Here is a 23,701-nt window from a genome sequence, read left to right on the forward strand (position 1 = left end):
CTGACACCAAGGATGGGGCACTATTCCTCCCACTGACACCAATGATGGGGCACTATTTCTCCCACCGATGGGGCACTATTCCTCCCACTTTCTGATCATGTGACCGATGTGACAGCCAGTAATTGAAATCACCACCTCTTGGCATCTGAAACCTCTTAAAGGCACATCTTTGCACCCCCCCCCCCCCCATACACGCACGCACACACACACACACACTCTTAACACATCTCTGTACCAACAACCCACCATCTCCACCCCAGCACACTTTCAACCCACAAAATATCTCTATATACCCCTCAACAGACACAGCAGTGCACTTTAGGTACCTTGGCCACCCAATGGCCACTCACCTCTGCTGCACAGATTGATTGGCTCTGTAGTTCACAGCATCTCCGTATGCAGCGCATCCCTGAACTCTGCACTATGTATGTTATGCACCCCCAAAATCTGCACATAGTGCAACTATGAACTCTGCACTTTGTGTGTAACTCTGCACTCTGTACCTACTATGTACTGTACTATGCACTCCTGGTATTTATTGTCCCTTTACAACCATCCCACGCTTAGTAAAATTTGACCACACCCACTATTTAATGAGTCTTTGAGGGTATGTGCGTATGAGGGGGAAGGAGGGCTTTGGGGGGTCGTGATTGAGTTCCTGCACCTATTTTTAGCCCTGTCCGGACCACTACAAATAAGCATAGCTGGGGACTTGCTGGATCTGACCCAACAATACCAGAACGTAGCTCCCGTTGCCAGGTCTTTACTGGATTGCTTACATCTGTGGAATTTATATGCCGAAGATGTTAACAAAGCAAAGCATGTATGATGTCATTTTCTGAGTCAAGAATGCTGTGGTTGGGGGTGCAGCGTGGTGCAGCAGCAATAACTCACACAGTCAATTGCAAAAGAAAACTTGTATTGCAGTAGGGCAGCAACACTTCACAGCAACCTGGTGGGACAGCGACCCAGCCGGGCACACTCACCGTTCCCAATACCGTGAAGAAGGTTCCAGCCGAAACCAACAGCGTCTGTTGAGAGGGGACAGAATGCGTCCTGGCCGTCTCGTGCCCAATCAGGAAGGTATCCAGAAGAGATGCGACCCTATACTTTCCCTTTTCATAAGGACCTTTCCCTACGACTAGTACTGTCCCTAACAGATGGGGTACCATTCCCTACACTACCCATTTGCAAAGAGTGCCCAAACCCAGGGGCCAAGGTCTTAAATAGACTCTGCCACACCTAAGATGGCCACCAGAGTCACATGGGTGGCCAGCATCTAATCATATTGCTGCCCCAGTGACTCAGGAAACCATAGAGGAACCCTGTCTTCATGACTTCCTCTCCCGTCCGCATTGCTGCTGCGGGTAGGAGCTCCCTGCAGTGGAGACAGTAGACTGCGCTTGTCTACATGCCCTTCTGGTAAATACCAATAAATATCGGCTGCCAAGACAGCAGAATGAGGGAGCAAGTGGAGGAGCTGGGGCTGGAACTGAGGCTACAGTTGTATCTGGCCCTGTACAAATAGGCATAGCTGGGAACTTGCTGGATCTGACCCGGCAACATCAGAATATAGCTTCAGTATCTGGGTCACTGCCAGATTATATACATCTCCGGGACAGAAATTCCATGATGCATGCACAATGTCATATTTCTGAATCATGCGTGCTGATTCACCTAGCCAAACGGCCTGGTGGACCAGTCTACTCGAGGCTAGCTGAAGGTAACCGCCGACTACCAGGTGTGGCAGAGCGTTGCCCTGCCAGGGTCTAGAAAGAGGTTTTGACCCAGAGTTCTCAACCAGATGGGTTGAGGGGCTCCAGGGAGCTTGTGACATGAAGAGGAAACTGGCTTTTCAGTTTCCTCTGTGTATTAAGAAGTCCAGTTTGGGACCTGGTGCCTGGAGTTTTCTAAGTGATCCGGGTGGGATGAAATCTCCAGTCCTGGGTCCAGATATTCAGAACAGCCAGCATAATAATTGGTCAGGTGTGTTCTGGGCTTTTAGTAGTAACCTGACCATGGTTCTGGGCTCCGTCCGGCAGACAGGAGGTCTGGCCCAGGAGTCAGTGCAGCACGAGGCTACTATCTATGTGTACCCAGTTGGTGAGCGACCAGTCTGTAGGAGACAGACAAGGGCCTGGAGTTTAAGGCCAGAGCAGCAGTGCTGCAAGTTCAAGCCAGAGGGACTGGATGATCATTTATTTTGATTTAGGACTGAAATGCTGAAACCCCAGTGAGGGAAACCCTGTTATTTTTCTGCTTGATGAACTTTCTTTTAATAAACATGGGGCGAGGAAAGCCCTTAACCACTTAAGCCCCGGAAGATTTTACCCCCTTCCTGACCAGGGCCCTATTTTGCAATTCGGCACTGCGTGACTTTAACGGACAATTGCGCGGTCATGCGACGCTGTACCTAAATTAATTTGACGTCCTTTTTTTCCCACAAACAGAGTTTTCTTTTGGTGGTATTTGATCACCTGTGCGATTTTTTGATCATGCGCTATAAACAAAAAAAGAGCGACAATTTTGCAAAACCTATGTTTGGTAAAAAAAATTGCAAAAAGCGGATTTTGATTGGTTTGCGCAAAAGTTATTGCGTTTAATAACTAAGGGAAAGATTTTTGTCTTTTTCACATGCACTTTTTATGTTCACTTACAGGTGTTTTTGTTTTTGGTTACCACCATGGGTCAAAATAAAATGCATGACCTTTAGGGTCCTTATTCCTTGGTGGCATCTTTTCAGGAGAGCCCCTAACGTGTGTAGGGCCCGCATCAGCCCCTCCCAAGCAAGTGACGTACCGGTACGTCACTAGCCTGAGAGCCAATAGGGGGCGAGAGCACGCCGCCGGAGGCGCACTCCCACCCCGCTCGTTCCCTAAGCAGCCCGCACGTGTGACCGGCGGACCCGATGTCCGCCGGTCACTGGCGATCGTCAGTTACACCGGGAGAAAGGCAGGCGGCTAATGTAAACAAAGCCACCTGTCATTCTCCCCTGTGTAAAAGCACAGATCACACGGTCCTGCTATGTAGGACCGTTGATCTCTGCTGTTACACACACAGCCACATCCAATCACAGTTAGAAGCACGCCCCTAGGGACACACTTAACCCCTCCTTCTCCAATAAAGTTAACCCCTTCCCTCCCAGTGTAATTTTTGCATACGTATAGCACTGATTACTGTAGTAATGTCACTGGTAACCCCAAAAGTGTCAAAAATGTCAGTCAAGGGTCCGATCTGTCCGCTGCAATGTCGCAGTCCCGCAAAAAAAAATCGCAGATCGCCGCCATTACTCGTTAAAAAAAAAACAATAAAAATGACAAAAATCTTTCCCTTAGTTAGTAAACGCAATAACTTTTGCGCAAACCAATCAAAATACGCTTATTGTGATTTTTTTTTTACCAAACATAGGTAGCAGAAAACAAATTGGCCAAAAATTTAAAAAAATTTAGATTTTTACATTTTTTTGGGGGGAATATCATATAAAAAATGTGAAAAATATTGTTATTTTTGCAAAATTGTCGCTCTTTTTTTGTTTATAGCGCATGATCAAAAAATCACACAGGTGATCAAATACCACCAAAAGAAAGCTCTGTTTGTGGGAAAAAAAGGACGTCAAATTTGTTTAGGTACAGTGTCGCACGACCGCGCAATTGTCCGTTAAAGTCACGCAGTGCCGAATCGCAAAATACCCCCTGGTCAGGAAGGGGGTAAAATCTTCCAGGGCTTAAGTGGTTAAATAAATAGTGCCAGTGCATTGGGTAGGCCTTGCGGACTGGTAACAACAATTGCCCCATACGTGGTGTTGTGCTTATTCTCACAGTAAATTTCCCAAGCCCAAGTGACACTAAGAGCACCTGGGGCGACCAACTCCCAGGGGACACATTGACACCATGAGCTCTCTGCCTTCCCAGCCCATGGTCAGACCAGTCAGCACCATTCAAATCAGAAGGCACTGAGCCCCTCGGAACCCTCCAGAGAAGTAATGCTGGCCCACACCTGCCGTGATGCATGCTCCAGATTACTTAACCCATTGGGATGGTCCCTCAGGACCCCCATCTTACCAGCAGAGATATTATACAGCTATCTGTATACCGTATTATGCTGTACAATGGAAGACCGGGTAGGGTGCCGTGCCAGGTACACCTGTACCATATTGTGCTGTACAATGGAAGACCGGGTGGGGTGCCGGGTACACCTGTACCATATTGTGCTGTACAATGGAAGACCGGTGGGGTGCCGGGTACACCTGTACCATATTGTACTATACAATGAAAGAGCGGGTAGGGTGCCGGGTACACCTGTACCATATTGTGCTGTACATTGGAAGACCGGGTGGGGTGGCAGGCATGCCTGTACAGTATTATGCTGTGCAGTGGAAAACGCGGTACTGTGCAGGGTATGCCTGTACCATATTGTACTGTACAATGGGAGGCACAGTGGGGTGCCAGGTACGCCTGTACCTGGGTGTGCTGCACAATGGGAGACGTAATGGGGTCCAGAGTACGCCTGTACCATATTGCGCTGTACAATGGGAGACGCAGTGGGGTGCCAGGTACGCCTGTACAGTATTATGCTGTACAATGGGAGACGTAGTGGGGTGCAAGGTATGCTTGTACCACATTGTGCTGTACAAAGGGAGATGCAGTGGGGTGCCAGGTATGCCTGTACCTGGGTGTGCTGTACAATGGGAGACGTGGTGGGGTGCAGGGTACGCCTGTACCTGGGTGTGCTGTACAATGGGAGATGTGGTGGGGTGCAGGGTACGCCTGTACCTGGGTGTGCTGTACAATGGGAGACGTGGTGGGGTGCCAGGTATGCTTGTACCATATTGTACTGTACAATGGGAGACATGGTGGGGTGCAGGGTACGCCTGTACCTGGGTGTGCTGTACAATGGGAGACGTGGTGGGGTGCAGGGTACACCTGTACCTGGGTGTGCTGTACAATGGGAGACGTGGTGGGGTGCAGGGTACGCCTGTACCTGGGTGTGCTGTACAATGGGAGACGTGGTGGGGTGCAGGGTACGCCTGTACCTGGGTGTGCTGTACAATGGGAGACGTGGTGGGGTGCAGGGTACGCCTGTACCTGGGTGTGCTGTACAATGGGAGACGTGGTGGGGTGCAGGGTACGCCTGTATCTGGGTGTGCTGTACAATGGGAGACGTGGTGGGGTGCAGGGTACGCCTGTACCTGGGTGTGCTGTACAATGGGAGACGGGGTGGGGTGCAGGGTACGCCTGTACCTGGGTGTGCTGTACAATGGGAGACGTGGTGGGGTGCAGGGTATGATTGTACCATATTGTGCTGTAGACTGCACTGCCTCCATGAAGGAAATTCTATTGATTATTGGTGTGGAGATATTTAAATCAGGACATGTAATTAATGATCAATCATCACATCAGAGCCGACACTTTATTAAATTCACATAAAATATTTAAGCAACGCGAATCGGCAGAACATTATGATGAGTAAATTACAAAATAACAAATTCAGTTAAAGTAACTCATTCTGCTTAGCGTATTGACGCCACTGCTTTCCGCGCGGCGTCTGTAAATTACTGATTGATTGCCATTTTTATTTTCTCTGTAAATTTAAAAAAAAAGATGGCGTTGATTAAAAATTTCCATAGGCATTTCCTGCTGGGAATGAAATCAACAAACTTTATACTTTGCAGGTCTCTTTTAAACCTGAGCGAAAATGCCTCGTCCCCCTTTGTTCGGCGTACAATGGGATAGCGTGAAAGACAAAAGCGCAGGAGTCGAAATTCTCCCGTTCTCTCTTGTACGTCGCCCACATCCTTTTTACGCCTTTCCAGCGCTTTCTGCTTCTTTATTTTATTTTATTATTTTTTTCCTCCCCGCGCCTGATAATTATACGGAATAAGGTTGTATTGTGCCGATAACTGAAGTGCAATCCGATATTAAAGCGGCAGAATATGTTGCTATAATTTAATATGAGCAGCAAGCTAACAGAAAAACAATGTCATTTATTTGTGGCGTGACATGTCTCAGCAGGAGCCCTCTGATTGGCTGGATGGGATCCACGCTAGGAAAGACTCGCTCCCCGGACTGCGTTTAGGCTCCCAGCGCACATTTAGGGTTGGCCGTAATATCAGAGGAAATTTAATAAAGCCTGATCATCAAATATTTATTTAATTTTGCTACCTTGTATAATTCCTGGTTGCTGAAATCAACAGAATCTTCCCTCGGCTTAATGAGCTTGTGGCTACATTGTGTCTCCCGTCACTTCGCTCTGTAATTTATCGCTGGATTCCCTTGTCGCTGGAGGAAAGTCTCCGGCACTGTAATAAACCTATTGATGGATTATGAAGGCGACGCGTTTTACTTGGTCCTATTTATATACAGAGCATCCGGAAATATTCACAGCGCTTCACTTCTTCCACATTTTATTATCTTACAGCCTTATTCCAAAATGGATTAAATTCATTATTTTCCTCACAATGCTACAAACAATCTCCCATAATGACAACGTGAGAGAAGTTTGTTTGAAATCTTTGCAAATTTATTAAATTTAATTCCCATGTACATAAGTATTCACATCCCTTTGCCATGACACTCAAAATTGAGCTCAGGTCCATCCTGTTTCCACTGATCATCCTTGAGATGTTTCTACAACTTGACTGGAGTCCACCTGGGGTAAATTCAGTTGATTGGACATGGTTTGGAAAGGCACACACCTGTCTATATAAGGTCCCACAGGTAACAGTGCATGTCAGAGCACAAACCAAGCCATGAAGTCCAAGGAATTGTCTGTGGACCTCAGAGACAGGATTGTATGGAGGCACAGATCGGGGGAAGGGTACAGAAACATTTCTGCAGCATTGAAGGTCAGAACGAGCACAGGGGTCTCCATCATCTGTAAATGGAAGACGTTTTGAACCGCCAAGAGTCCAGGACTCTTTCTAAACTGAGCGATTGGGGAGGAGGGCCTTAGTCAGGGAGGTGACCAAGAACCCGATGGTCACTCTGACAGAGCTCCAGCATTTGTCTGTGGAGAGAGGAGAACCTTCCAGAAGAACAACCGTCTCTGCAGCACTCCACCAATCAGACCTGTATGGGTGTGGTCAGACGGAAGCCACTCCTCAGTAAAAGTCACATGACAGCCAGCCTGGAGTTTGCGAAAAAGCACCTGAAGGCAGTGGCGGCCCGCCCCCCCCCCCCCCCCAAACGTAGCAGCAAAAAAAAAAAAAAAAGATTAAATAAAAGAAAAAAGGCAGGTTTTCGCCCACTAGGGGCGCCGGACTGTGTGCTGGGTATGGGGGGGGTGGGGTTTTTGACCCCACCCTCGCCCAGCAATGCGCCCCGACACACCCCACTTTCACGATGTCCGAGTCCAGCCTGGACCAATCACAGGAGGACATCAGACCTGGTGACGTGACGCCTGGGGGCGGTGCCCGCCCCAGCGTCACGTTCACCTTCAGTTCCCACCCGCCGGAGAAGAGACAGGAGAGCCACCGCCGCGCGTGAGGAAGAAGAAGATCGTGTCACCGCACCGCATCCTGCCGCCGCCCCGGGCCGACTCAGAGAAGACCGCCGTCCATGACTAGTGAGGTAAGGTAAGTGTCTGCTTTGAAGGGGGCACGCACGCTAATCTCTGCATTGTCCTCGCATGTACACTGGCTGCATTGGAAGCACGCACGCGGATCTCTGCATTGGGGACATCGCATGTACACTGGCTGCATTGGAAGCACGCACGCTGATCTCTGCATTGGGGACATGAACACTGGTAACTGGCTACATTGGGGGCACGCACGCTGATCTCTGCATTGGGGACATATACACTGTGTCACTGGCTGCCTTGGGGGCACGCACGCTGATCTCTGCATTGGGGACATGTACACTGGTCACTGCATTGGAAGCACGCATGCTGATCTCTGCATTGGGGACATGTACACTGGTCACTGCATTGGAAGCACGCACGCTGATCTCTGCATTGAGGACATGTATGCTGTTCACTGCATTGGGGGCATGTATGCTGGTCACTGCATTGGGGACATGTACGCTGGTCACTGCATTGGGGACATGTACGCTGGTCACTGCATTGGGGACATGTACGCTGGTCACTGCATTGGGAGCATGTATGCTGGTCACTGCATTGGAGGCACGCACGCTGATCTCTGCATTGGGGACATGTACGCTGGTCACTGCATTGGGGACATGTACGCTGGTCACTGCATTGAAAGGGGGCATATATACTGGTCACTACATTGAAGGGGGCATGTACTGTGGGGTTTGTGCTAGGGGGTCTGTACTGTGGGATTAGTGCTAGGGGGCCTGTACTGTGGGGTTTGTGCTAAGGGGTCTGTACTGTGGGATTAGTGCTAGGGGGTCTGTACTGTGGGATTAGTGTTAAGGGGCCTGTACTGTGGGATTAGTGCTAGGGAGTCTGTACTGTGGGGTTTGTGCTAGGGGGCCTGTACTGTGGGGTTTGTGTTAGGGGGTCTGTACTGTGGGGTTTGTGCTAGGAGGTCTGTACTGTGAGGTTTGTGCTAGGGGCCTGTACTGTGGGGTTTGTGCTTGAGGGGTTTGTGCTGGGGGGGTCTGTACTGTGGGGTTTGTGCCACTCTCAGTCAGTGTATCCCATAATAGGGTGTCTCTCACAGTACATCCCATAATAGGGCCCCTGCTCCCTATTATTGTATATACTAGTACTGATGGACCCCTTAATATGTGATATATTGGGAGAATTTGTTCACACAAGCAAAATACAGGGGACAAAATGGGTGGAGTCTATAAGGGTGGGGCTTCTGAGAAATGGGAGGGGCAAAAATGGAAGGGAGGGGTCTTGCGCCCCCCATCTTAAAACTTCACCAGCCGCCACTGCCTGAAGGACTCTCAGACCATGAGAAACAAAATTCTTGAACTCCTTGGTCTGAATGGCAAGCGTCATGTCTGGAGGAAACCAGGCACCGCTCATCACCTGGCCAATACCATCCCTACAGTGAACCATGGTGGAGGCAGCATCATGGTGTGGGGATGTTTTTCAGGGACAGGAACTGGGAGACTAGTCAGGATGGAGGGAAAGATGAATGCAGCAATGTACAGAGACATCCTTGATGAAAACCGACTGGGGTGAAGGTTCATCTTCCAACAGGACAACGACCCTAAGCACACAGCCAAGATAACAAAGGAGTTAGTAGTAATCAGCATGCATTCATGAAAAATCGCTCTTGCCAGAGCAATCCATTAACCTTTTATGAAGAAGTGAGCTGCCATCTAGATAAATGAAGGCCAGTGGATGTAGTGTATCTGGATAAAGGAAGGTCTGTGGATGTGGTGTATCTGGATAAAGGAAGGCCTGTGGATGTGGTGTATCTGGATAAAGGAAGGCCTGTGGATGTGGTGTATCTGGATAAAGGAAGGCCTGTGGATGTGGTGTATCTAGATAAAGGGAGGTCTGTGGATGTGGTGTATCTGGATAAAGGAAAGCCTGTGGATGTGGTGTATCTGGATAAAGGAAGGCTTGTGGATGTGGTGTATCTGGATAAAGGAAGGCTTGTGGATGTGGTGTATCTGGATAAAGGAAGGCCTGTGGATGTGGTATATCTGGATAAAGGAAGGTCTGTGGATGTGGTGTATCTGGATAAAGGAAGGCCTGTGGATGTGGTGTATCTAGATAAAGGAAGGTCTGTGGATGTGGTGTATCTGGATAAAGGAAGGCTTGTGGATGTGGTGTATCTGGATAAAGGAAGGCTTGTGGATGTGGTGTATCTAGATAAAGGAAGGTCTGTGGATGTGGTGTATCTGGATAAAGGAAGGCTTGTGGATGTGGTGTATCTGGATAAAGGAAGGCTTGTGGATGTGGTGTATCTGGATAAAGGAAGGCCTGTGGATGTGGTGTATCTGGATAAAGGAAGGCTTGTGGATGTGGTGTATCTAGATAAAGGAAGGTCTGTGGATGTGGTGTATCTGGATAAAGGAAGGCCTGTGGATGTGGTGTATCTGGATAAAGGAAGGTCTGTGGATGTGGTGTATCTGGATAAAGGAAGGTCTGTGGATGTGGTGTATCTGGATAAAGGTAAGCCTGTGGATGTGGTGTATCTGGATAAAGGAAGGCCTGTGGATGTGGTGTATCTGGATAAAGGAAGGTCTGTGGATGTGGTGTATCTGGATAAAGGAAGGCTTGTGGATGTGGTGTATCTGGATAAAGGAAGGCTTGTGGATGTGGTGTATCTGGATAAAGGAAGGCCTGTGGATGTGGTATATCTGGATAAAGGAAGGTCTGTGGATGTGGTGTATCTGGATAAAGGAAGGCCTGTGGATGTGGTGTATCTAGATAAAGGAAGGTCTGTGGATGTGGTGTATCTGGATAAAGGAAGGCTTGTGGATGTGGTGTATCTGGATAAAGGAAGGCTTGTGGATGTGGTGTATCTGGATAAAGGAAGGCCTGTGGATGTGGTGTATCTGGATAAAGGAAGGCTTGTGGATGTGGTGTATCTGGATAAAGGAAGGCTTGTGGATGTGGTGTATCTGGATAAAGGAAGGCTTGTGGATGTGGTGTATCTGGATAAAGGAAGGCTTGTGGATGTGGTGTATCTAGATAAAGGAAGGTCTGTGGATGTGGTGTATCTGGATAAAGGTAAGCCTGTGGATGTGATGTATCTGGATAAAGGAAGGCCTGTGGATGTGGTGTATCTGGATAAAGGAAGGTCTGTGGATGTGGTGTATCTGGATAAAGGAAGGTCTGTGGATGTGGTGTATCTGGATAAAGGAAGGTCTGTGGATGTGGTGTATCTGGATAAAGGAAGGTCTGTGGATGTGGTGTATCTGGATAAAGGAAGGTCTGTGGATGTGGTGTATCTGGATAAAGGAAGTCCTGTGGATGTGGTGTATCTAGATAAAGGAAGGCCTGTGGATGTGGTGTATCTGGATAAAGGAAGGCCTGTGGATGTGGTGTATCTGGATAAAGGAAGGCCTGTGGATGTGGTGTATCAGGATAAAGGAAGGTCTGTGGATGTGGTGTATCTGGATAAAGGAAGGCCTGTGGATGTGGTGTATCAGGATAAAGGAAGGTCTGTGGATGTGGTGTATCTGGATAAAGGAAGGCTTGTGGATGTGGTGTATCTGGATAAAGGAAGGCCTGTGGATGTGGTATATCTGGATAAAGGAAGGTCTGTGGATGTGGTGTATCTGGATAAAGGAAGGCCTGTGGATGTGGTGTATCTAGATAAAGGAAGGTCTGTGGATGTGGTGTATCTGGATAAAGGAAGGCTTGTGGATGTGGTGTATCTGGATAAAGGAAGGCTTGTGGATGTGGTGTATCTGGATAAAGGAAGGCCTGTGGATGTGGTGTATCTGGATAAAGGAAGGCTTGTGGATGTGGTGTATCTGGATAAAGGAAGGCTTGTGGATGTGGTGTATCTGGATAAAGGAAGGCTTGTGGATGTGGTGTATCTGGATAAAGGAAGGCTTGTGGATGTGGTGTATCTAGATAAAGGAAGGTCTGTGGATGTGGTATATCTGGATAAAGGAAGTCCTGTGGATGTGGTGTATCTAGATAAAGGAAGGCCTGTGGATGTGGTGTATCTAGATAAAGGAAGGCCTGTGGATGTGGTGTATCTGGATAAAGGAAGGCCTGTGGATGTGGTGTATCTGGATAAAGGAAGGTCTGTGGATGTGGTGTATCTGGATAAAGGAAGGCCTGTGGATGTGGTGTATCAGGATAAAGGAAGGCCTGTGGATGTGGTGTATCTGGATAAAGGAAGGCTTGTGGATGTGATGTATCTGGATAAAGGAAGGCCTGTGGATGTGGTGTATCTGGATAAAGGAAGTCCTGTGGATGTGGTGTATCTAGATAAAGGAAGGCCTGTGGATGTGGTGTATCTGGATAAAGGAAGGCCTGTGGATGTGGTGTATCTGGATAAAGGAAGGCCTGTGGATGTGGTGTATCAGGATAAAGGAAGGCCTGTGGATGTGGTGTATCTGGATAAAGGAAGGTCTGTGGATGTGGTGTATCTGGATAAAGGAAGGCCTGTGGATGTGGTGTATCAGGATAAAGGAAGGCCTGTGGATGTGGTGTATCTGGATAAAGGAAGGTCTGTGGATGTGGTGTATCTGGATTTTGCAAAGGCCTTTGACACCGTTCCCCACAAACGCTTACTGTACAAACTAAGGAAGGTAGGTATGGACCATAAGGTGAGTACCTGGATAGAGAACTGGCTCCAGGGGAGAGTCCAGAGGGTGGTGATAAATGGGGAGTACTCGGATTGGGCGGGTGTGGAAAGTGGGGTCCCCCAAGGATCTGTCCTTCGGCCAATCCTGTTTAATTTATTCATAATTGATCTAGAGCATGGGATAACCAGCTCAATCTCAGTATTTGCGGATGATACAAAAGATAAGCAGGCCAATAACTACTACACAGAATGTGGAAACCTTACAAGTAGACCTGAACAAAATAATGGGATGGCAACTACATGGCAAATAAGGTTTAATGTTGGAAAATGTAAGGTAATGCACCTGGGTGCCAGAAATACGAATGCAAGTTACTCACTATGGGGAGAACCTCTGGGGGAATGAAGGATGGAAAAGGACCCGGGGGGGTCCCAGTACAACCCAGTTCCAAAAAAGTTGGGACACTGTACAAATTGTGAGTAAAAAAAGGAATGGACTAATATAAAAAATCTCATAAACTTATATCTTATTCACAATATAGTATAGATAACATATCAAATGTTGAAGGTGAGACATTTTGAAATTCCCCTCCACCATTACACCACCAGCCTGAACCATTACCCCCCCCCCCCCCTCATCCTCCACACAATTACACCACCACCACCAGCCTGAACCATTACCCCCCCTTCCCCACACCATTACACCACCAGCCTGAACCATTACCCCCCCCCCCTCATCCTCCACACAATTACACCACCACCACCAGCCTGAACCATTACCCCCCCTTCCCCACACCATTACACCACCAGCCTGAACCATTACCCCCCCTCATCCTCCACACAATTACACCACCACCACCAGCCTGAACCATTACCCCCCCCTGCCCCTCCTCCTCCACACCATTACACCACCACCACAGGCCTGAACCGTTACCACCCTCCTCCTCCCCCACACCATTACACCACCACCACCAGCCTGAACAGGTGATACAAGGAAGGATGGATCCATGCGCCAAATTCTGACCCTACCATCTGAATGTCGCAGCTGAAATCCAGACTCATCAGACCAGGCAACGTTTTTCCAATCTTCTATTGTCCAATTTTGGTGATCCTGTGCCAATTGTAGCCTCAGTTTCCTGTTCTTAGCTGGCAGGAGTGGCACCCGGTGTGGTCTTCTGCTGCTGTAGCCCATCTGCTTCAAGGTTGGATGTGTTGTGCATTCAGTGATGGTATTCTGCATACCTTGGGTGTAACGAGTGGTTATTTGAGTTACTGTTGCCTTTCTATCATCTGGAACCAGTCTGCCCATTCTCCTCTGACCTCTGACACCAACAAGGCCTTTTCCTCCACACAACTGCCACTCACTGGATATTTTCTCTTTTTCCCAGCATTCTCTGTAATCCCGAGAGATGGTTGTGCGTGAAAATCCCAGAAATACTCAGAGCAGCCCGTCTGCCACCAACAACCATGCCACGTTCCAAGTCACTTCAATCACCTTTCTTCCTCATTCTGAGGCTCTGTTTGAACTTCAAAAAGTCCTCTTCACCACGTCTAGATGCCTCAATGCATTGAGTCGCTGCCATGTGATTGGCTGAGTAGCAATTTGTGTTGCCAAGCAATTGAACAGGTGTACCTAAAAAAAGTGTCCGGTGAATTTATTTATTCCTACCTTGCCGACTCATCCATCATTCAGCATCTGCTGTCAAAAAATGGCAGGTATCCTGTTCAATAGAATGAAATCTTTTATGTTGCTATGGGTTACAGAACTTTGCTTAACCACTTGCAGACCAGCCATACTGCAGCAAAGTGGCGCTATTGCGCTAAACAACGTACCGGTACTTCCTTTTGTTCAATAGCCACTAGATGGCGCCATCGAGCCATCATTGGCTAGCAGAGATGTCAATCAATGGGTCCGGCGGACCTGATATCCGCTGGCCACCCGCTATCATCCCCGGGAGAGGCAGATCGCCGTTCAGTAAAACTTAAACAGAATAAGGAAAAGCAAAAAAAAACCCTATTGAGCATCTGTGGGGGATCCTCAAACAGAAGGTGGAGGAGGGGAAGGTCTCTAACATCCACCAGCTCTGTGATGTCATCATGGAGGAGGGGAAGAGGACTCCGGTGACAACCTGTGAAGCTCTGGTGAACTCCATGCCCAAGAGGGTTAAGGCAGTGCTGGAAAATAATGGTGGCCACACAAAAATATTGACACTTTGGGCCCAATTAGGACATTGTCACTTAGGGGTGTACTCACTTTTGTTGCCAGCGGTTTAGACATTAATGGCTGTGTGTTGAGTTATTTTGAGGGGACAGCAAATTTACACTGTTATACAAGCTGTACACTCACTACTTTTTTTTTTTTTTTGAAAATCTTTTAATTATTTCAAACAAAGAAATACAACAACATACAAACAATAGGTGCAAAAAGGTTCACTTATCAATCTTGCAACACATGGTCATCAGTAAGGCAAGCATATAGAAAAAAGGGGGAAAAAGGAGCCCATGCAGGGGCAGAATGAGTTTGGCATCAAGAAATACAACATCAAGCGGTATACAGCATAAGACAGGCAGTACATCCTGGGCAGCATCTCGGCCAACCCCTATGCAGTGGTTATGGAACCCCTGGGCCACTCCCACCCAGACAGGTGGCAAGCAGCGGTATGGAAGAGTCCGCCAACCATTTGGCCCAAACCCTGTCGTGTTTCATGGGGCATCTCCTGTGGAAGTACGTGTCCTTGTACAGCGGTATCACCGAGTCCACCAGTGCCCTCCACCGCTGAAGCGGGGGGGGGGGGACTGCTGTCTCCAATGAAGCACTATATTTTTCCTGGCGAAAAAAAGAAGGAGACCCATGAGGGTGCGGTCCGCCACCCTAGGGAATAGGTCATCCAGGAGGCCCAATAGGGCTGTTTTGGGCGAGGGGTCTATTGAAACCTGCAACACTCCGTTTGCAGCTGCAAAGACCCGCGACCAATATTCAGACAGATCTGGGCAGGTCCAGTGGGACCCATGCATCTTATGTAGGCGATGGGGGGTGAGGTATGCCCGGTGGGCAATCTTATACTGCACCCTAAGAGAGACCAGGATCTTAAAGGGGGAGTCCCACATCTGCCGCCAGTCCTCCGCGTCCATGTCCGGAACATCCCGAGTCCACCGATCTCGGAAACCTGAGAGCTCCGGAGAGAACACACGAAGGAGATGGGCGCGCAGGACCGAGGCGGCGCGGGCGGAGCAGTCAAAACGGAGAACCCGCTCCAGATCCGACTGCACCACCCCCACCCCCCCCCCCCCCCCCTGCGGGAACTGGGCCCTGAAAGCATGGGACAACTGGAGATATCGGAATAGGTGGGACGAGGGCACCCCGTGAGAATCCAGAAGTTGATCAAACGTAGGGAGGGAGAGGTCCGAGGACAGATCAGAGATTACCTTTATGCCAAATTTGGTCCAGGCCGCTGGGTCAGGGAGGGAATACAAATGGGGCAGGGTAGGGTTGATCCACAGTGGCGCGTCGGGGGAGACTGCGGTGTTCGGGTATGCCTCCAACGCCAGGCACTGACGCCAGGCCCTGAGCGTCGTCCGCATGGAAGAAGTCAAGGGATACAGTGCCTTGGGGCCCCCGGAACAGCAGATGCGACAGCACCTCCATAGACCCCAACACCGCCGCCTCCGTCACCACTGCGGAGTTGGAGGCATCAGGAGACAGCCACCATACCGCGGAAACCAACTGGGAGGCCAAAAAATATTTATGACAGTCCAGGAAAGCCAGGCCCCCCTGGGACTGAGGCCTCATCAGCGTGGAGAACTTGTAACGGGGGGGCGGGAGCCCCACAAAAAGGAGAAGAGTTTATTCAAATTGGTGAAGAAGGATTTGGGGATCCATTGGGGCGAGTGGCGAAAGAGGTAGGTCAATTTAGGGAGGATCTTCATTTTTACCAGGTTCACTCTGCCCAATAAGGAGAGGGGAAGGTTCTCCCATGCCCTCAGCCTGGCCCGAACATCTCTCATCACCGGGTCCAGATTAAGGGATATGAATTCTGTGGGATCCCTAGACACCCTCACCCCCAAATACATAATGCGGTCAACCCACTGTAGCGAGAGATCCGACGGGGCAGCACTCCTGGCCGCCCCATCGATCGCAAGCAATTGAGATTTGGACCAATTCACCCTCAAGCCCGTCACCCTGGAGAAACCGTCAAGTATGTCCAGAGCCCCCCGAAGAGAGGGACCCGCATCATGCAAAAACAACAGGAGGTCGTCCGCGTACAGTGCCACCCTCTCCTCCAGTCACGCCACCCGAAGCCCCCGAACCTCCGGCGAGGTCCGGAGCGCCTCGGCCAAGGGCTCCATGGCGATGGCGAAAAGGGCCAGAGAAAGAGGACAGCCCTGCCACGTGCCTCTGGACAACAGGAACGAAGGGGATAGTCTGCCCCCAATCGAATGGCCGCCATCGGAGACTTTTATATGGTTTGCAACCACCGTATAAACAATATGGGGGAACCCCATCCGTCTGAGGACCTCCCACAGGAAGAGCCATTCCACGGAATCAAAAGCCTTCTCTATACCTAAGGAGGCGACCACCCTCGTACCGGAGTTCAAATGTTGAGTTTGCAAATTAGTAAAAAGCCTACGCAGATTGACGTCCGTGGATTGGTTGGCCATAAACCCCGTTTGATCCTGGTCGATCACGGAGGGGAGGATGGGGCGGAGTCTGGAGGCAAGGATTTTGGTGAGAATCTTGAGGTCGTTATTAAGTAGGGCTATCGGGCGGTAGGAAGCACACAGTTTAGGGTCTTTCGGGGGTTTAGGGATCAGGATAATGTGAGCCTCCGCCATAGAGGGTGGCAGGGAGCCCACCTCCAGGCAGTCATTGTACAGCGCCGCTAAAAGGGGGGCCAGCACACCGGAGTGTGTTTTGTAAAATTCAATGGGTAGCCCATCTGGGCCAGGGGCCTTGCCTCCAGGGATAGAGCGTATCACAATCTCCACCTCCTCCACCGTGACCGGCCGAACCAAGTCGGAGCGCTCAGCATCTGACAACCAACCCAGGGCAACCGGATCCAGGAGCTGCTGCAAGTCCTCCGGCCGGAGGTCAGCGGGCAAGTTAGTAGCATATAATTGGGAGTAGAAGTCCCCAAAGAGCCCCAGGATCCCCTCCGGGGAAGTGATCGCCTCCCCAGTAGGAGAAGTGAGCTCCGGAACCAGGGTGAGGGGGGCATCATGATAAGACATAACTGCCAACAGTTTCCCGTTCCGGTTCAGATTGGTACATGGACAGCCTGGTGACCTCAGTCAGGTGAAGATGTAAGTCCCTCTTGCTCGCCTGCATCCCCTCGAAGTTAGCCTCCAAGGCAGACACCGCAGCCGCCTGTTGAACTCGGACGGCTTTAATAGCCGAAATGTAGTGGCCTCTAGTAACCTCCTTAAAAGAATCCCACACCAGTCCGGGAGAGGACGTACCTGCATTAATATTCCAATAGTCTCTGATCACAGACGGAGTCTGAGCCACAATCTCGGGCTGGTCAACCCACTGGGCACCAAGGCGCCACATGGCACTGCTGCGATCACAGCCCGAGCGAATGACGACCTGCAGGGGGACTATGGTCCGACAAGCCACTGGGAAGGTAGGAGACATCCTCCACATCAGACAACATGTGCGGGTTAGCGAAGCCATAGTCTATCCTGGAGGACGTCTTGTGGGTAGCGGAGAAACAGGAGTAAACCTTCTCCTGGGGGTGTTTCCAATGCCAAACCTCCTGTAGCCCGGCGGCCGAGGACCAATGAAGAAGGTCCCTGGAGAAAGCCTTGGGAGGCGTGGGCCTATCAAGATCCGGGGAGAGGATGGCATTGAAGTCCCCCAGGAGAAGCAGCTTGGCCGGACAGTAATTGGAGACCCTCTCCAGGAAGGTGTATAGGTCTTCCGCCTTGAACGGTGGGGGCACATAAATGCCTGCCACCACATACCTCTGCTGCCACATAGAGAGCACTAGTACAACATATCTACCGGAGGGGTCAGTGTGTACCGCCTCCACCACGCAGGGCAAGGACTTGTGAATCAGTATGGAGACACCTCTGGCATATGTAGAGTATGAGGCGTGGAAGGTCCTCTGTACCCACGGTTTTTTAAGAGAAAGGGGCTTGCTGCCCACCAGGTGGGTTTCTTGCAGAATCAGTATGGAGGGGCTGTAACGCTGCACATACTGAAAGAGTAATGCCCGCTTAAATTTGGAATTGAGACCCCGTACGTTCCAGGATAGCACGGAAAAGGTAGGTGGTTTACGTGATGCCATCATGGAAGGTTACAAGAATGAACACCCCAGAAGAATCACTCGTAGGTACATCCTTCTGGGGAGCAGCAAGACAGAGCAAACCCGTGCACCCAACAAAAACACAAACAAAGTAAGCTCTCCTGGAGGAAGAGCACAACACCCCAAACACATAGTGTTTATCCTACTGTACCCCGGTACCCGCAAAAACATAGGGGGAGGGCCTAGGGACAGTTTGAACCCAAAACTGAGAAGAAAAAAAAAAACGGTTAGGCACCGGCCGACAGACCGTCTGGGCCTACCGCTACAGTCTGTCCAAAAAGTGGTCCGCCCGCCGCCAACAGGGCCGGTGAGCAGCACAAATTAGGGAGTCTTCCAAAAAGCAAAAACAAGCAAAAATAAAACGGAGGGGGAAGAAAAGAAAAAAACAGTACAGTCCACCCGAACTCCGTGGTGGGTCAAATGGGACATAAGGGCCAAAGGAGGATGTAGGGTAAGCATCTTCCGTAGGGAAGAAGGTTCAAGGGTTCAGAAGTCCTGAGAAACACATCCAGGGGAGGCAGAGTAGGAGCAAAAGGAGAGCATGAGGGGTAGTAAAAGAGGCAAACAGTGCAGGAGTCCACTTACAAAATCCAGGACATCACACAGCCGAAGGGACACAGGGAGTCAGTAACAATCAGGCAGCAGCACCCAAGGTGTCGATCCAATCACTGGCTTCTGGAGGGGTCTCGAAAAATCGCACAGTGGCCTGATGGGCCACTCGCAGTCGACTGGGATACAACATACTATACTTGATATTCCTCTCCCTCAGGCGACGTCTCACATCATTGAAGGATCTGCGGCGTCTCTGTACCTCAGCAGAAAAATCTGGGAATAACATCACCCTGGTGTTCTCGTAGGGCAGCTCCTCTTGCTTCCTAGCCGCAGCAAGGATAATATCCTGGTCCCGGTAATTCAGCATCCGGACCAGGAATGGTCTGGGGGGAGCCCCCGAGGGGCGCTTGCCAGTGGGCACCCGGTGTGCCCGTTCAACCACGTAGGTAGCTGGAAGGTTGTGCAGGTGTAGCAGGGATTTGAAGAAGCCCTCAGCAAAGGTCTCAGGGTGATCACCTTCCGCTCCCTCCGGCAAGCCCACCACACGGACGTTATTACGGCGCTGCCTGTTCTCGGCACCATCCACTTTATTGGTGAGCGCAGCGACCAAGGCCTGTAGGTCCGCTAGCTGGGCCGAATGGGATCCCTGAAGGTCTTCCACCTCACCTATCCGGTCTTCTGCCTCCATCATCCTGCCCCTGATCTTGTCCAGGTTGTGGCGTATCAGAGTGCATTCTGAGGCCACACTGTCAATGCGGAGCATGAGGGACGCTTTGCAGCCTTCAATGGCCGCTAGAATGGGCGCAGTGATCGCCGCCGCCTCCACCGCTACGTTCGCCGGTGCAGGAGAGCTCCACTCCAGTGTTCGCGAGCCCGACGGCTGTGAGCCAGGGGGAGAAGACATCCCCGCCGAGGCCCCGGAGCTGCGGCCTGCCTGGATGCTGCTGGAGACTGGCAAGATGGCGCCGGGAGGACACGTGACCCGTCCTTTTCCCGGGCGCTGAGGCTTCGGTCCTTGGGCAGCTTACCCTTTGGCTTGGTCGACATGGCAGAGGGACCAGGACAATCCAGGGGAGCAGGGCAAGCCGACCAGCCAACTAGCTAGGACAGAATCGCCCTAAAACGAAAGGATTATCACGGATGACCACGGAGCTCTGCAGCCGCACGTCCGCTCAGACTCACATCCCGGCCACCGTACACTCACTACTTTACATTGTAGCAAAGTGTAATTTCTTCAGTGTTGTCACATGAAAAGATAGAATGTGAGGGGTGTACTTACTTTTGTGAGATACTGTATATGTGTTCCCGTGTACTGACAATAACATTTCCCCCCCAATGTCAGAGGGAGAAAAACACTTTTAGGTCAGAAAGAGAACGAATTTTCTTTCCTCCCACCCAAAGATGTTTTATCTCGCCGTTCTCCAATGTAAAGTGTTGATTTCTCGGTTTCTGATACACAATGGCTTCTCTTTCATTTGGTAAAATGTCTTAATCCTTTAAACGGTGATAATTACAGCCTTTGAATTGTAATATATTCCGATGGTGAAAAGCTCGTGTTCTGCAGGAATCGGGGATCGTTCTTCAGGCTCTGCTTGTCAATATAGTAATTATATCTCCTCCGTGTTTTCAGAGTCGCTAACAGAGCTGAATGTGACGATGGGAGGGCAGTGCCACCGCGTATTCTCTAAAGGAACGGGGAGTGACTTTCAGCTCCTCGCTGGGATAAATGTCGCAAGACCTAAAAGGAAATCGTTTTACCTTTAGGAAGAATGGCTGCAGACCGAGGCCGGTCCGATCGCACGCGGAGACGCAAAAAAAAAGTAGCATTGATCAGAATTTCTTCTGTTGAACTCAGGTTTACAAATCACCAAGGCTCCCATATGGGGACAGGTCTAAAAAAGAGCCAATGGGAGGTTTAAAAGGACTATAAAAAAAAAAACCGCCAATGCCGGGGCAAGGTCATTCGGTGCCCAAGGCGAAGGCGCCGAACCGCGTGCCCCCCGATCAATTTCTGCAGCTTTGATTTATGACACTAACACTACAATGCTAATAAAAATCGCAAAATCACTGCACTTAGGTCTTAGTAGCAAGGGACAGCAGCCAGCATATATTGCGGATAACAATTACAAAGATATACACTGCTCAAAAAAATCCAAGGTATTCAGAGTAATAGTACGCTTTTCAGAGTATAGCATCAAGTCAATTAAACTCCTGGGATATTGAGCAGGTCAGTTAAGTAGCAGAGGGGGTTGTTAATCAGTTTCAGCTGCCTTGGTGTTAATGAAATTAACAACAGGTGCACTAGATGGGCAACAATGAGACCACCTCCAAAACAGGAGTGGTTTTACAGGTGGAGGCCGCTGAAATTTTTTTCCCTACTCATCTTTTCTGACTGTTTGTCACTAGTTTTGCATTTGGCTAGGGTCAATGTCACTACTGGTAGTATGAGGCCATACCTGGACCCTATAGAGGGGGTCAGTGTCACTACTGGTAGTATGAGGCCATACCTGGACCCTATAGAGGAGGTCAGTGTCACTACTGGTAGTATGAGGCCATACCTGGACCCTATAGAGGGGGTCAGTGTCACTACTGGTAGTATGAGGCCATACCTGGACCCTATAGAGGGGGTCAGTGTCACTACTGGTAGTATGAGGCCATACCTGGACCCTATAGAGGGGGTCAGTGTCACTACTGGTAGTATGAGGCCATACCTGGACCCTATAGAGGGGGTCAGTGTCACTACTGGTAGTATGAGGCCATACCTGGACCCTATAGAGGGGGTCAGTGTCACTACTGGTAGTATGAGGCCATACCTGGACCCTATAGAGGGGGTCAGTGTCACTACTGGTAGTATGAGGCCATACCTGGACCCTATAGAGGGGGTCAGTGTCACTACTGGTAGTATGAGACCATACCTGGACCCTATAGAGGGGGTCAGTGTCACTACTGGTAGCATGAGGCCATACCTGGACCCTATAGAGGGGGTCAGTGTCACTACTGGAAGTATGAGACCATACCTGGACCCTATAGAGGGGGTCAGTGTCACTACTGGTAGTATGAGGCCATACCTGGACCCTATAGAGGGGGTCCGTGTCACTACTGGTAGTATGAGGGGATACCTGGACCCTATAGAGGGGGTCAGTGTTACTACTGGTACTATGAGGCCATACCTGGACCCTATAGAGGGGGTCAGTGTCACTACTGGTAGTATGAGGTCATACCTGGACCCTATAGAGGGGGTCAGTGTCACTACTGGTAGCATGAGGCCATACCTGGACCATATAGAGGGGGTCCGTGTCACTACTGGTAGTATGAGGCCATACCTGGACCCTATAGAGGGGGGTCAGTGTCACTACTGGTAGTATGAGACCATACCTGGACCCTATAGAGGGGGTCAGTGTCACTACTGGTAGTATGAGACCATACCTGGACCCTATAGAGGGGGTCAGTGTCACTACTGGTAGCATGAGGCCATACCTGGACCCTATAGAGGGGGTCAGTGTCACTACTGGTAGTATGAGGCCATACCTGGACCCTATAGAGGGGGTCCATGTCACTACTGGTAGTATGAGGGGATACCTGGACCCTATAGAGGGGGTCAGTGTTACTACTGGTACTATGAGGCCATACCTGGACCCTATAGAGGGGGTCAGTGTCACTACTGGTAGCATGAGGCCATACCTGGACCCTATAGAGGTTGCACAGGCAGTCCAACTCCTCCAGGATGGCACATCAATACACGCCATTGCCAGAAGGTTTGCTGTGTCTCCCAGCACAGTCTCAGGAGCATGGGGGAGATTCCAGGAGACAGGCAGTTACTCTAGGAGAGCTGGAGAGTGCAAACAATCAGAAACAGAATTCATGAGGGTGGCCTGAGGGCCCGACATCCTCTAGTGGGCGCTGTGCTCACTGCCCGGCACTGTGGAGCTCGAATGGCATTTCCCATTGAACACCAGAATTGGCAGGTCCACCACTGGCTCCCTGTGCTTTTTACAGATGAGAGCAGAGTTCACCCTGAGCACATGTGACAGACGTGAAAGGGTCTGGAGAAGCCGTAGAGAACATTATGCTGCCTGTAACATCGTTCAGCATGACCGGTTTGGTGGTGGGTCAGTGATGGTCTGGGGAGGAATATCCATGGAGGGACACACAGACCTCTACAGGGTAGACAATGGCACCCTGACTGCCATTAGGATTCGGGATGAAATCCTTGGACCCATTGTCAGACCCTACGCTGGTGCAGTGGGTCCTGGGTTCCTCCTGGTGCACGACAATGTCCGGCCTCATGTGATGAGAGTATGCAGCCAGTTCCTGGAGGATGAACGAATTCATACCATTGAATGACCCCCACGCTCACCTGACCTAAATCCAGTAGAACACCCCTGGGACATTATGTTTCAGTCCATCTGATGCCGCCAGGTTGCACCTCAGTCTGTTCAGGAGCTCAGTGATGTCCTGGTCCAGATCTGGGAGGAAATACCCCAGGACACCATCCGTCATCTGATTAGGAGCATTCCCCGCATTGTCAGGCATGCATTCAAGCACATGGGGGCCATACAACTACTGAGGACCATTCTGAGGTCCTGCAATGAGATTTCAGTAAAATGGACTGCTGCATAATCCAATCCATACCAGTATAGATCCTAATACATTACTCAGTCGCTACCAGTATAGATCCTAACACATCACCCAGTCCATACCAGTATAGATCCTAACA

The sequence above is a fragment of the Pelophylax lessonae genome, assembly GCF_965119305.1.
Source record: "Pelophylax lessonae genome assembly, chromosome: 12".
NCBI lineage: Eukaryota > Metazoa > Chordata > Amphibia > Anura > Ranidae > Pelophylax > Pelophylax lessonae.